The sequence below is a fragment of the Phoxinus phoxinus genome (genome assembly GCF_949152265.1).
Source record: "Phoxinus phoxinus genome assembly, chromosome: 3".
Classification (NCBI taxonomy): Eukaryota; Metazoa; Chordata; class Actinopteri; order Cypriniformes; family Leuciscidae; genus Phoxinus; species Phoxinus phoxinus.
The window spans coordinates 47297565-47313527 of NC_136878.1; the positions used below are offsets into that span (position 1 = coordinate 47297565).

Genomic DNA, 15963 nt, shown 5'->3' on the forward strand with positions numbered 1-15963 from the left:
CCACTGAAGTGCTTTGAAACGCAGCATTATTGAGTAATTTCAACTGAAACAGGAAAACGGGGCGGGGCATACATAGTAGCTCCTCCCCCTTTTAAAAATAGCCAATAGCGTTTGGTTTATATCTCAGAGCCGTTGAGCTCGGTAAAGCTGCAGTTTTCTCCTAATCTCTAACCGTTTCTCCTCATAATCTCCTCCATATCACTTTAAAATATAATTCTGTGCAGAATTAAAATGAGTCTGATGTGTTTTCTGTTCCGCGGCGACTCTATTATACGATCCGCTCTGTGTTTCGTGTCTCTGGACCGGGACTGTGGCGGGTCACGGGACATTAGCGTGAAACCTGACTTCATTCGCCCCGATGGTAAGCATATTTACACTTTCTGAATCGTTCCCTATCCCCTACTATGTGCTATTCACCATGTAGAAAATAGTAAATGTGTGAACAAAAGATCGATTTCAGCCACAGCTTCAGCGTATGTTAATAATGTAGGGGGCGGAGCTCCTGATTATAGAGAGCATTTGATTGGACAGTGCAGAGTGATGTCATCAATATTACTGATCCAGTTTTGAATGGTTATATTTTCTAAATGCGAATTTTGCCGTTTTGGAGAACACTTTTTAACAGTAAAGCTAACATATAATGTCAATAAAAGCTAAAAAACTTTCATTTTGATTTCATGGGGTCTTTAACTTGCACCAGAATCAGTTTATTTCGCGATACACACATCTGCCTGTACATTATCCTTTATATAAGCACATGAAGTGTTACTTTTGAGGCATTGTTGTTCATTAGAAATGAACTGTACGGGACGGTCCGACTGTGTCTTTAAAAACTCCTGAAAGCGCTGGAGAATGATGTCAGACTGAACGCGAAATCACTTCCTGAACTGAGAGAGAGAGAGAGAGAGAGAGAGAGAGAGAGAGAGAGAGAGAGAGAGAGAGAGAGAGAGAGAGAGATCGCTGTAGTAGACAGACAGACAGACAGACAGCAGTGGAGGTGAGGAGGGTCTGTCTGAACACACACACACACACACACACACACACACACGGACCCGCTGGAAACTCTTCTCCACATCCAGAGAAACACCCGCGCCTGAAGGAGACTCTCTCCGGGTAAATATCGGATCTGACACGCAGCGTGTTTGAGTTCTCACTGCATGACGCATATGGGGCCATATTTATATTTATACTTCATATATTATATCTATGATTCCGAGTGTACAGCGGCATTTACAGTGGCGATCAGATTTCGCAACGACACTGAAACTTGGGGTTGCTTTATGAATCGTAATGTCTCACGGTCAGGCAAACGAAACTTGTTTAAAATAAATAAATAATAAACTGTGGCAGTGAAGGAATGCAGGTGGAATGTGTTCGGCGAGCATATTGGGAAACGTGTGTGTGTGTGTGTGTGTGTGTGTGTGTGTGTGTGTGTGTGTGTGTGTAAGTTTATTAGTGATTGAATGCAGAATTATGATTATGATTATGATTATGGTTATGGTCACTCACTGCACTATTAAAACTCAGACCATTTACTTTTGCAAAGCTGTGCCTGTCAAATACTGTGTGTGTGTGTGTGTGTGGCAGTCTGAGATCCTCAGTTTGGGGGCATGTGCAGTGATATTATTTTGAAGGAACTTGGAGATCTTGAATATTGGAAACAGATTTTCATGCACAGATTGGCTAAATGCTGTGTTGTGTATCTCTGGTGTCTGCACTTATATTCATAAATGAAGTTCAGTGTAAGTTAGCATGACTCCTCAGCGCTGGATCTCGGTGTTCATTGAAACCGGATGTAATTTTGAACTCTGAAACCACATGAACAGGGGCATGGGCCGGAGAGAAGCCAGCTAACGGTTCGAGAGATTGAGAAGACGAGTGTGTGTGTGTGTGTGTGTGTGTGTGTGTGTGTGTGTCTGTGTGTCCTGAGCTTTAGGTTTGAGGGTTTGGTGCTTTAAGATTATTCAGAAGATGACTAAATTAGAGAAAGGAAGTTTGGTCAGAGGAGAGAGTGTATGGCCACATGAAGTGTGTGTGTGTGTGTGTGTGTGTGTGTGTGTGTGTGTGTGTGTGTCTTGCATGCTGCTGTCTGGTTTCCAAGACATGTGACTGTGCACAATGCCTCCTTTCCTATGAAACTAACATGTGATCCATGGCATTTCCTGAGTGCGATTGCTCTCTCTCCGTCTATAGATAATATCTAACAAATATTTTATGTGTGTACAGTGACTCATGTCAGCAGAACAGTGTCATATTCTTCACGAGAGAAGCCTAGCGTGTGCTTCTCCGAGCAGAGTTTCTGAAGTATGCTGAAGCCACAGGGCTTCTTCTTCTTCTTCTTCTTCTTCTTCTTCTTCTTCTTCTTCTTCTTCTTCTTCTTCTTCTTCTTCTTCTTCTTCTTCTTCTTCACCGCTGCAGAACTCACTCCAGCTGTTCCTGCAAATGTGCTGAGTACGAACACTTTCTCTCAGCGCTGATCTCCTAAATAAGTGCTCACCGCCTCTGCTAACGCTAATGTACCGGTACGGTCTCTAGCTATCGGGATACGTGTTCGCTTCAGGCCCACGTGTCATGGTTTCTCTTGAATATCGGAGTGTTTTTTCCTCTGTGGTCACACACACACACACACACACACACACACACAATGTGAACCTGATTTAATAATCGTGTGTTTTCTGTGACCTTCTGTAGTTGTGTTGATGGCTCGTGAGAATGAGGGCATATCACCAAACATGCATGCTGGCATTAATTACAGGGTTCGTAGTACTTGAATATGACTGTTAAGTCCTGGAAAACTCCTGAAAACAGCCGTATTTATGAAAAGGTTCTCGAATTATTGAAAGACAATAGAGAGCCTAATACACTGTAAAAAATGTGGCTGCGATTAGTTAAAATTTGTTGAGATAACTTAAATATCCAACTTAACCAAACTAAACTTAAGTTAACTAAACTTAATATTTTAAGTCAAGCTTGAACACATACTTTTTAAAGTTGAAACAATGTTGGATTTTAAGTTGTGCTAAATAATCGCAGCAATTTTTTTTACAGTGTAGAGATTCCTTCTTTAGAAATAAATAATGGACAAATGGAGTCTTTAAACGCCTCCGATGTAAAGTTATTCGCTGTCAAAAGTGACGCCAAAATGAATGGGAGTCAATGGAATGCTAACATGGTCTGCTAGCCAATAGAGAGCCTAAGCCCCGCCCCTCCGCTTCCGGCTCATTGGACCTTATTTCGGAAAAATTCTGTATGGTAGTCAATGGCGAGAGACGACTCATCTTTTTATTCCGTCTGAACTGTGCCCTAAATTACACACATGATGTTTGTCAATTTAAAAGGTAATTATGAAAGTCAAGAAAGTCGCAGTTTGTCATAAAACTGAAGAGTAACGTTTAGTTTTATGTGAACATCGCTCAATGAACTACATCTCTCGTCTCGCACTATACGTCACCGTTGCTCGTGTGTGTGCGGTCTGGTACAACACACTCCGGCATCACGGCGTAACGTCACGATTATAACGTAAGACTGTAGAAAACATGACAGACGTTAGCTTCAGTAAAGTTAGCTTCAGTAGAGTTAGCTTCAGTAGAGTTAGCTTCAGTAAAGTTAGCTTCAGTAGAGTTAGCTTCAGTAGAGTTAGCTTCAGTAAAGTTAGCTTCAGTAGAGTTAGCTTCAGTAAAGTTAGCTTCAGTAGAGTTAGCTTCAGTAAAGTTAGCTTCAGTAAAGTTAGCTTCAGTAAAGTTAGCTTCAGTAGAGTTAGCTTCAGTAAAGTTAGCTTCAGTAAAGTTAGCTTCAGTAAAGTTAGCTTCAGTAACGTTAGCTTCAGTAAAGTTAGCTCCAGTAATTAGCTTCAGTAAAGTTAGCTTCAGTAAAGTTAGCTTCAGTAAAGTTAGCTTCAGTAGAGTTAGCTTCAGTAGAGTTAGCTTCAGTAAAGTTAGCTTCAGTAAAGTTAGCTTCAGTAAAGTTAGCTTCAGTAACGTTAGCTTCAGTAAAGTTAGCTCCAGTAATTAGCTTCAGTAAAGTTAGCTTCAGTAAAGTTAGCTTCAGTAAAGTTAGCTTCAGTAAAGTTAGCTTCAGTAGAGTTAGCTTCAGTAGAGTTAGCTTCAGTAAAGTTAGCTTCAGTAGAGTTAGCTTCAGTAGAGTTAGCTTCAGTAAAGTTAGCTTCAGTAAAGTTAGCTTCAGTAGAGTTAGCTTCAGTAAAGTTAGCTTCAGTAAAGTTAGCTTCAGTAAAGGTAGCTTCAGTAAAGGTAGCTTCAGTAAAGTTAGCTTCAGTAAAGTTAGCTTCAGTAAAGTTAGCTTCAGTAGAGTTAGCTTCAGTAAAGTCAGCTTCAGTGAAGTCAGCTTCAGTAAAGTTAGCTTCAGTAGAGTTAGCTTCAGTAGAGTTAGCTTCAGTAGAGTTAGCTTCAGTAGAGTTAGCTTCAGTAGAGTTAGCTTCAGTAGAGTTAGCTTCAGTAGAGTTAGCTTCAGTAGAGTTAGCTTCAGTAGAGTTAGCTTCAGTAGAGTTAGCTTCAGTAGAGTTAGCTTCAGTAGAGTTAGCTTCAGTAGAGTTAGCTTCAGTAGAGTTAGCTTCAGTAGAGTTAGCTTCAGTAGAGTTAGCTTCAGTAGAGTTAGCTTCAGTAGAGTTAGCTTCAGTAGAGTTAGCTTCAGGAAAGTTAGCTTCAGTAAAGTTAGCTTCAGGAAAGTTAGCTTCAGTAAAGTTAGCTTCAGTAGAGTTAGCTTCAGTAAAGTTAGCTTCAGTAAAGTTAGCTTCAGTAGAGTCAGCTTCAGTAGAGTCAGCTTCAGTAGAGTCAGCTTCAGTAAAGTCAGCTTCAGTAAAGTCAGCTTCAGTAAAGTCAGCTTCAGTAAAGTTAGCTTCAGTAAAGTTAGCTTCAGTAAAGTTAGCTTCAGTAAAGTTAGCCTCAGTAAAGTTAGCCTCAGTAAAGTTAGCCTCAGTAAAGTTAGCCTCAGTAAAGTTAGCTTCAGTAGAGTCAGCTTCAGTAAAGTTAGCTTCAGTAAAGTTAGCTTCAGTAGAGTTAGCTTCAGTAAAGTTAGCTTCAGTAAAGTTAGCTTCAGTAAAGTTAGCTTCAGTAAAGTTAGCTTCAGTAAAGTTAGCTTCAGTAAAGTTAGCTTCAGTAAAGTTAGCTTCAGTAAAGTTAGCTTCAGTAAAGTTAGCTTCATTCATTGAGAGAAAAGGTATGACGTCACATGTACGTCTGGGTTTGTAGTCTTTGTAATGACGTATTTTCACAGTCTTATACCTCAACAGTTTTACATCAAACTGCGACTTTCTTGACTTTAAAATGTATATTTTAGATTGACAAACATCATATGTGTGATTCAGGGCACAATTCAAACGAGATCAAAATATTTGTTGTCTCTCGCCATTGACTACCATACATTATTTTTCCGAAGGAAGGTCCCATGGTGCACCGGAAGGGGCGGGGCTTAGGCTCTCTATAGGCCTATATGTGAAAATAGTGTTTAAGTTTATCGATAAAACAATATTTTCTCACAAAATGAACGCTGTAGCCCGTCTGATGTAGATATAGAGACACTTCTCATGGCTATGAGTGCGATATTGCTCACACATATCCCAGATCTCATTCTTCATGTCCATCAGATATTCATGGGAGAAAAATCAGTTTGAAAAATTAAATTAATATCTTTGTTATAGTGTCCTTTCAGTGGTTACAGTTCCATTTTGTTTGTTTTTTGGTTTATTTTTGTTTATATATTTTCCTTTTTTGGAATTTGGAGTTTGAGATCTCTGAATGAAGTCCTTGAAAGTCTTTCATTTGAAAGTCAGTCCTGTAATTACACGAGCTTCTGCATAAGACAGATTCATAAACTAGAGTTTGATTGGAAACTCTGAAGACGTGGACGTGTTTTCTTCCTTTTGCGATGTGACAAGTCTGTTTATTCACTGTCAACAACATAAAGAGAAACCACATGCATTCCCCACGTTTTCCTCATGTGATCACACACACACACGCACACACACACACACACACACACACACACACACACACACACACACGCCTGTTGTTCTGACTCCACGTGTGTGTGTGTGTGTGTGTGTGTGTGTGTGTGTGTGTGTGTGATGGTTAGTTGCATTGTTTATTATTATGTAGGGCTGCATGATTATGACAAACATCATAATTGTCGATTATTGCCTTGAAATTGTCATTACGATGATCACAATTTACATTGAATTATGTTTTTTGATTCTTTATTCCATTGTTTGACTGCATGCTATATTGTTATATCAAATTAAACAAGCTAACACTCTTCCTGAAAAACTTTTATTGCTTTTCTATAGCATTAAATAATAATAATTTAAAGAAAGCAAAGTTAAAATATGCACGGTATTATTATAATGTTATACTAAAATTAAACCATGGGGGAAAAACCTCAAGATAAGCTGTAGAAACACACACACATCTTAAACACAGAATAATGTAAGTGGACGTGGAAGTGCAAATGAATTCGATGAATTGTGCAGTGCTATAATTATGCATTAGTGTTGTTTTACCTGTGGCTCTTCTGTAAGTCTCGTTGGATAAATGCATGACTTTATGATCAGATGCATTGATTATTATTCTGCATTTAGTGCATTTTTCCTGTCAGTCCGTCCATATTCAGGTCATGACCCGGTGTTTCATAAATGAAGTTGTTCTGGTGTTTTCAAAGCAGTTTTCTCTGGTCATCTGTGCATTGAGCGTTCTCACACACAGCACACAAGGCTGTGTGTGTGTGTGTGTGTGTGTGTGTGTGTGTGTGTGTGTGTGTGTGTGTGTGTGTGTCTCAGTGCATGCCTGTAACAGCGCTGTCTTTGGTTTGGCCGGCGTCCAGCTCCCGATGACGCGCACAGCTGTATTTTTGCACCGTGTCCTGGTTTGCCTTCCCGAGGCCTCGCTCATCCACACATTCCTCACGGGGCCGAGGGCCAGTCGGGGTCTCGGGGCCGAACCCTGTCGGGCCCCTTCACCGGGGACCTTATCTGGACACAATGATCATCAGTAATGACATCTCGGCCCGTGCAGGGACTCTGAGACGTGTGTGTGTGTGTGTGTGTGTGTCGGGATCACTACACCAGTGTGGAGCCGCATGATAGCCAACTATACACTGTATGGGTCAAAATTATACATTATTCTTTTATGCCAAAAATCATGAGGATATTAAGATCATGTTCCATGAAGATATTCAGTAAATGTCCTACCGTAAATATATAAAACATGTATTTGTGTGAGTGAATGCAGCACAATCGTGAACATAAATGCACAACTTTAAAGGAGATTTTCTCAATGTTTACATTGTTTTGCTCCTCAGATTCCAGATTTTCAATAGTTGTGTCTCGACCAAATATTGTCCTATCCTAACAAACCACACATCAATGGAGAGATTATTTATTCAGCTTTATATGATGTATACATCTCAATTTAAAGAAACTGACCCATGTGACTGGTTTAGTGGTCAGGGTCACAGATAGTGTACGCGCCTCACGATCGACACACTTCTTGAGTTCATATGAAAAAGTTCTTCATGCAGATTGTGCTCCAGTTCAAACACTCACACACATTTACTTGGTTTAACAGTGACGTGTGTGTGTGTGTGTGTGTGTGTGTGTGTGTGTGTGTGTGTGTGTGTGTGTGTGTGTGTGTGTGTGTGTGTGTGTGTGTGTGTGTGTGTGAGCTTCTACATCTCTACACTATGGGTCTCTTGCACGTGAAATTTAGCTAAATGTGACTGCAACTTGATATTTTAGCCTATATGCACTGCAAACATCATGTGACGGGGTTGAAACAACTTTTGAACAGTTTTGCGAGTCGATATGAACATTATGGCCGATACGATAACCGATAAATCATAAATCTGAGTATTTCAAACTGACTCCCTGAAGGCATTCTGGTAATAACCGAAACTGTCTTATTGTGCATTAGTTGACTGATAAACAAGGGCTTTTCAGCTGATACTTAAACTACAACTAATATGATTATGATATTATTTGACATGATATAGTTATTGAAATCACTAAGACAGTTCAGTGCAACATGTGTCATAAGCTACATCAAATTATAAGGAGAACATTATAATTGTGTGTTTGTGAAATGGCTTTTAATGGTGAGACGTTTCTTTTTTATGTACATTTATATACAAATTTGGATGTATATTTATCAGCCAATATATCGGTTATCGGCTTACAAATATAAAGAATTATCGGTTATCGGCTTACAAATATAAAGAATTATCGGTTATCGGCTTTCAAATATAAAGAATTATCGGTTATCGGCTTTCAAATATTAAGAATTATCGGTTATCGGCTTTCAAATATTAAGAATTATCGGTATTCAGGCCGAGATTTTGACATTTAACTGTTAAAGCGCAACAATAACTCGCTTTAGTCCTGAGAGGCTTTATGTGCGCAAACTTTGAGTGTGAGCTCAACATCTGCGGGAATAAGTCAAATTATGCGCCACACGCTGGTTTTGTTCGTTAATTCTGTGGAAAATGAGCATTGGAAGCGTTTCATGTATTTCAGTGTCACTCCAAACATCTATATTTCTGACAATACTACATTTGCACTTAGTTTATTAGTGCAGATGCTTTTTAAAAGACAACAATTGAAAAATGCATTATATTTGAACCCTGGCATGTTGGCGGGTGTTCATGTCAAGCACTGTATACACATTTATATAATCCATGGCATGAGAAAAATAGTTTTCTGCCAACCGTGCAATTTTTTAAATGGATGCAAGAAACGAATAACAACCCCAGCTCTCAAATATCATTGAACACACTACATTATTTCACAGAGCATGTGCACACACTCAGTCAGTCGCCAAAACCAGCGTGCAAACTACTGTTCTTATTTGTTTATTTATTCATAGTTGGCGTGAGGAATCCTCACAAAGTGACTCTTCTAGTAGTGGTCAAGCACTGAGTAATGGCATTATGAATGATTCCTCCGTGTGCTGCTTTATTCAGCCACATTTTCACCTGGACCAGAAAACAGGCATGGAGTAAAAAAGTTAAATATGTAATCGTGACTTTTTATCTCACAATTTAGACCTTTTTTCGGAATTCTGAGTTTAGGCTAAATCTGGCAATACTCACTTTCTGGAAGTTTAAATCTCGCAATTCTGACTTTTTTCCCAGAATTCTGACTTTTTTTACCCCCGCAATTCTGAGTCTTTCAATTCCGACTATTTTCCCCTGGAATTGTGTGTTTATATCTCACAATTTTTTTCCCTCGAATTCTGACCTGTTTTTTTCTGCAATTCTGAGTTTATATCTTGCAATTCAGACTTTTTTTCCCGGTCTTCTGACTTTTTTTATTTATTTTTTGCAATTCTGCGTTTAAATCTCGCAATTCTGACTATTTTCCCCTGGAATTCTGTTTAAATCTCACAATTCAGACTTTTTTATTTTTTTTGCAATTCTGCATTTATTTCTTGCAATTCCGACCATTTTCCCTGAAATTCTGACTTTTTTTTTATTTTTTGCAATTCTGCGTTTAAATCTTGCAATTCCGACTATTTTCCCCTGGAATTCTTAGTATCTCACAATTCTCACTTTTTCCCAGAATTTTGAGTGTATATCTGCATAGGCAAACATCACACACACACACAGATCTCAAACATCATTGATCCACACACTGCACTATGTCCAGTCAGTATTCTTCTGCTGTGCCGAGGACTGTATTATTCCTGTAAAAGCAAAAGCATGTCTTGAGTCTGACTCCAGGATCCGGACAGACTCGCGTGTGCTGCCGGTCCTGTTACGGTCATGCTAGCCCCGTCGGATAGGCCGAGAGTTCTGGAAGCCAGGGTTCGGTTCACATGTTGTTGACAGTCACTAAACGCTGGGGTATTAATAGAGCGCGCACCTGTCGCCTGACGCTGATCCCGTAGATGATGTTTCTGGAGTCTCTTCTGCTCTGCAAGGCTGCGTTTGTCTGACCAGAAGTACAGTGAAATATTAGTATTAATAATATTATGTGAATATATAGTGTATATCATGTATCAGTTTTACTTTTGGCTCTGGCTCATCTTACCCGACTCCACACACTGACACACAGTCTGTAATCTATCGAACAGCGGCCTCTGGTTTTGTAGTGAATGCTTTGAAAAGATTCAAAAATACATACATTTTTTTAAATATTATTCATCAGTTTTCTATGTGAATATCTAGTAAAGTGTAATTTATTCCTGTGATCAAAGCTGTATTTTCAGGATCATTACTCCAGTCTTCAGTGTCACATGATCCTCCAGAAATCAGTGTAATATGATGATCTGATGATCAAGACACATTTATGATTATTATCAGTGTTAAAAAAACATTAATATTTTTGTGGAAACTGATACATTTTAGTTTACAGGATCATTTGATGAATTAAAAGTTCAAAAGAACAGCATTTATTTGAAATTGAAATATTTTGGAACATTATAAATGTCTTTAGTGTCACTTTTTGATCAATTTAATGCGTCCTTGATGTATAAAAGTATTAATTTATAAAAATAAAAAAATCATACTTGCCCCAAACATATGAATATATAATTTTGGTCAAAATACTGATTTCTGAAGGTTTGAACACATTTATGATTATTATCAATATTGAAAACTGTTTTGTGTGTTTGTGGAAACCGTCATACCTTTTAGTTTTCAGGATTATTTAATGAATATAAAGTTCAAAAGATCAGCGTTGATTTAAAATATAATCTTTTGTAACATTATAGAAGTTTTACTGTCACTTTTGATCAATTTAATGAATAAGGCTATTAATATCTCACTGACCCATAGATTCAGATATTGGGATGAAGTGTGTGTGTGTGTGTGTGTGTGTGTGTGTGTGTGTGTGTGTTTGTGTGTGTGTGTGTGTGTGTGTGTGTGTGTGTGTGTGTGTGTGTGTGTGTGTGTGTGTGTGTGTGTGTGTGTGTGTGTGTGTGTGTGTGTGTGTGTGTGTGTGTGTGTGTGTGTGTGTGTGTGTGTGTGTGTGTGATGACCTCTTGTGTGGTTTTGTTGTGTAAACTGTTCACAGAACTGTTAAGTGTGTTTCCGTGAACTTTGGTGAGGGACATACGGGCGCAGCAGAAAGAACAATACGTGTGTTTTTATGGCCGTATTAATAAACCCACGATACGAGAGGAATGTGGCACAGACTCGGAGTGTGTGACGCTCGGTCAGACTTGTGCTGAGGTTTGATAGTTTGTGAAATGAAAAGGCTTTCTCTGTCTCTCCCTCCCCCTCCGAGTCTTTGTGATTTCTGGTAAGTGACATGACTGGCCTTTGGCATAACGCCTGGCATGATCACATGGTATGGATGTGTGTGTGTGTGTGTGTGTAATTCCACATGAATGACTGTGTGTGTGTGTTGTGTAACTCCAGCAGGGCAGAGCTCACTGTTGTTCAGGACAGTTTGAGCTTCTGTGTGTGTGTGTGTGTTTGACACACATGTTAAAACACGCTCCTGCTGTGCAGATACAAAGCATTGTTCTTCTTCTGTTCAGAACGGATTTCTTCATCACAGTTGACGTGAGGAATCCTCACAGTGTAATAGCAAAGTGACCCTTCTAGTAGTGGTCAAGCACTGAGTAATGGCATTATGAATGATTCCTCCGTGAGGAGAGGTGCGCTGCTTTATTCTGTATCCCGTGCTTTCTCCTGCTGGACCAGAGAACAGCTGGACAATCCCACAGACGCACATCATCTCTCTGTGGCGTACCGCACGAGGAAAACTGGGAAGCATGCTCTCCGGCATGGAGTAAAAAAGTAAAATAGGTAAACGTGACTTTTTATCTCACAATTTACACTTTTTTTCGGAATTATGAGTTCAGGCTAAATCTGGCAATACTCACTTTATGGAATTCTGGCAATACTCACTTTATGGAATTCTGAGTTTAAATCTCGCAATTCTGACTTTTTTCTGGAATTCTGAGTTTAAATCTCGCAATTCTGACTTTTTTTCTGGAATTCTGAGTTTAAATCTCGCAATTCTGACTTTTTTTCTGGAATTCTGAGTTTAAATCTCGCAATTCTGACTTTTTTCTGGAATTCTGAGTTTAAATCTCGCAATTCTGACTTTTTTTCTGGAATTCTGAGTTTAAATCTCGCAATTCTGACTTTTTTTTTCAATTCTGAGTTTAAATCTCGCAATTCTGACTTTTTTTTCAATTCTGAGTTTAAATCTCGCAATTCTGACTTTTTTTTCAATTCTGAGTTTAAATCTCGCAATTCTGACTTTTTTTTTCAATTCTGAGTTTAAATCTCGCAATTCTGACTTTTTTTTCAATTCTGAGTTTAAATCTCGCAATTCTGACTTTTTTTTCAATTCTGAGTTTAAATCTCGCAATTCTGACTTTTTTTCTGGAATTTTGAGTTTAAATCTCGCAATTCTGACTTTTTTTCTGGAATTCTGAGTTTAAATCTCGCAATTCTGACTTTTTTTTTCAATTCTGAGTTTAAATCTCGCAGTTTGATCTCTGATCAGTGTGTCCTTAACTCCGGGCTTGTTAATGTTTTTTACGGACTGATAATGATCAATAACACAGGAGTGATTCACAGAACTAGCAATCATCTCCGTTCACTGTGAAAGCTGTTTGTTTAATTATTATTATATATGTGTGTGGATGAGCAATGAACTCTATGAAACGCTGTAGACGGTTAATATTTCATAAACAGTTTTGTGTTTTGTGACGGTCTGTATTTATTTACACTCATTTAAAGCTGCTCAAATGTGGCATACATGTGTTTACTCAACATGTGCATTATGGCATTATGATGACATTCATCTCAGTTTATATAAAGTAAGCCTTTATCAATTGGTAAATAAAAACAGGAACTCATTTCCAAGATTATGACAAAAATCATTGTTGATATTAATGTTAATGCCAATTAATAGACTGCAAATTGTTTTTTGTGCATTAGAGAATCTAGAGTTCATTGATTATTTTACTGGCATGGAAACAAAATGGTTATTTAAACTGGGAATAAAGTCCTCCATGCAACATGAGCAGATCTATATAATGCTGCAATCAACACTTGATTCATTTCTCTTTCTCTTATTTTTGGTGATTTTGGTGTCATTATTTTGCCCCGAGCTCCTGTTATTCTCCGTATTCATGTCACAACACACACCAGTTGTGTAAAGTGTTTGAGTAAATGTAATTAGTTACTGTACATAAGTATCTTTTAGGCGACTTTGTATTTTTACTGAGTATCAAAGATATTAGCAACTTCTCTACTTGACTACATTTTTGCCATCTGGCATTGACAATTTCATTTTACTTAAAGCTACAATATGTAATGTTTTTCACCGCTAGGTGGCGCTAACCTCTTACAGTAACACAGGCGAAGGTTGATTACGCATAAGTGGAATTATGGAACTTGTCGTCATGCCGATGCTAATAATATTTCTGGATGTGTTTATCATGACTGTGGTGTGAAGCGGGCGCGAGTGCTAATGAGAGACAGATCTCAGCGCCACACACGAGTCCCGCTCATATAAAGGAATGAGGACATTAATCTACAGAACTAACGTACCCGCACGTGCAGAATTACTACCGTACTCACATAGGACAGTTTATTAGACGAGTGAAGCTGGTGAGGTAACGCAGCTCTGTCTAGTGGAAGTTAGTCGCGGACGCTAGCTCTCGGCGTCTCTGTCGAGTGGAAGTTAGCCGCGGACGCTAGCTCTCGGCGTCTCTGTCGAGTGGAAGTTAGCCGCGGACGCTAGCTCTCGGCGTCTCTGTCGAGTGGAAGTTAGTCGCGGACGCTAGCTCTCGGCGTCTCTGTCGAGTGGAAGTTAGTCGCGGACGCTAGCTCTCGGCGTCTCTGTCGAGTGGAAGTTAGCCGCGGACGCTAGCTCTCGGCGTCTCTGTCGAGTGGAAGTTAGCCGCGGACGCTAGCTCTCGGCGTCTTTGTCGAGTGGAAGTTAGCCGTGGACTCTAGCTCTCGGTGTCTTTGTCGAGTGGAAGTTAGCCGTGGACTCTAGCTCTCGGTGTCTCTGTCGAGTGGAAGTTAGTCGCGGACGCTAGCTCTCGGCGTCTCTGTCGAGTGGAAGTTAGTCGCGGACGCTAGCTCTCGGCGTCTCTGTCGAGTGGAAGTTAGTCGCGGACGCTAGCTCTCGGCGTCTCTGTCGAGTGGAAGTTAGCCGCGGACGCTAGCTCTCGGCGTCTCTGTCGAGTGGAAGTTAGTCGCGGACGCTAGCTCTCGGCGTCTCTGTCGAGTGGAAGTTAGTCGCGGACGCTAGCTCTCGGCGTCTCTGTCGAGTGGAAGTTAGCCGCGGACGCTAGCTCTCGGCGTCTCTGTCGAGTGGAAGTTAGTCGTGGACGCTAGCTCTCGGCGTCTCTTTCGAGTGGAAGTTAGTCGCGGACGCTAGCTCTCGGCGTCTCTGTCGAGTGGAAGTTAGTCGCGGACGCTAGCTCTCAGCATCTCTGTCGAGTGGAAGTTAGTCGCGGACGCTAGCTCTCGGCATCTCTTTCGAGTGGAAGTTAGTCGCGGACGCTAGCTCTCAGCATCTCTGTCGAGTGGAAGTTAGTCGCGGACGCTAGCTCTCGGCGTCTCTTTCGAGTGGAAGTTAGTCGCGGACGCTAGCTCTCGGCGTCTCTGTCGAGTGGAAGTTAGTCGCGGACGCTAGCTCTCGGCATCTCTGTCGAGTGGAAGTTAGTCGCGGACGCTAGCTCTCGGCATCTCTGTCGAGTGGAAGTTAGTCGCGGACGCTAGCTCTCGGCATCTCTTTCGAGTGGAAGTTAGTCGCGGACGCTAGCTCTCAGCATCTCTGTCGAGTGGAAGTTAGTCGCGGACGCTAGCTCTCGGCGTCTCTTTCGAGTGGAAGTTAGTCGCGGACGCTAGCTCTCGGCGTCTCTGTCGAGTGGAAGTTAGTCGCGGACGCTAGCTCTCGGCATCTCTGTCGAGTGGAAGTTAGCCGCGGACGCTAGCTCTCGGCGTCTCTTTCGAGTGGAAGTTAGTTGCGGACGCTTGCTCTCGGCGTCTCTGTCGAGTGGAAGTTAGTCGCGGACGCTAGCTCTCAGCATCTCTGTCGAGTGGAAGTTAGTCGCGGACGCTAGCTCTCGGCATCTCTTTCGAGTGGAAGTTAGTCGCGGACGCTAGCTCTCTGCGTCTCTGTCGAGTGGAAGTTAGTTGCGGACACTAGCTCTCGGCGTCTCTGTCGAGTGGAAGTTAGTCGCGGACGCTAGCTCTCGGCATCTCTGTCGAGTGGAAGTTAGTCGCGGACGCTAGCTCTCGGCATCTCTGTCGAGTGGAAGTTAGTCGCGGACGCTAGCTCTCGGCATCTCTGTCGAGTGGAAGTTAGTCGCGGACGCTAGCTCTCGGCATCTCTGTCGAGTGGAAGTTAGTCGCGGACGCTAGCTCTCTGCGTCTCTGTGGAGTGGAAGTTAGTCGCGGACGCTAGCTCTCGGCATCTCTGTCGAGTGGAAGTTAGTCGCGGACGCTAGCTCTCGGCATCTCTGTCGAGTGGAAGTTAGTCGCGGACGCTAGCTCTCGGCGTCTCTGTCGAGTGGAAGTTAGTCGCGGACGCTAGCTCTCGGCATCTCTTTCGAGTGGAAGTTAGTCGTGGACGCTAGCTCTCGGCATCTCTTTCGAGTGGAAGTTAGTCGCGGACGCTAGCTCTCGGCGTCTCTGTCGAGTGGAAGTTAGTCGCGGACGCTAGCTCTCGGCGTCTCTGTCGAGTGGAAGTTAGTCGCGGACGCTAGCTCTCTGCGTCTCTGTTGAGTGGAAGTTAGCCGCGGACGCTAGCTCTCGGCGTCACGAAAACGCCACGCTGATATTGATCCTCGGTTTAGTTCTCCTTTTGTCCCGAAGTCTGCTTGCCATGGTCCATAATGTTTGAACGAAACAACAACAGCGTGAGCGCCGCTAGATGTAGCGCAGTTGTCCACGTCTGTCGCTATGGTTACTACGGCAGTACGAGCGGAAACCAGCGATAACGCGGATATTACTTCATTGACAGACGGCAGTGAACAGGGG

General features: G+C 41.5%; 1 protein-coding gene across 2 annotated transcripts in view; it reads left to right on the plus strand.

Moving 5' to 3' along the window:
• Positions 1–854: 854 nt before the first annotated feature.
• nacc2 (NACC family member 2) overlaps positions 855–15963 on the plus strand; it is a 45869-nt gene continuing 30760 nt past the window's right edge. The window contains exon 1 of one of the 2 annotated variants that reach the window (XM_079607849.1): positions 855–1113. The gene's annotated coding sequence lies outside the window, so the exon portion shown is untranslated. The remainder of the gene's footprint in view (positions 1114–15963) is intronic. The other variant, XM_079607850.1, reaches the window with a different exon arrangement.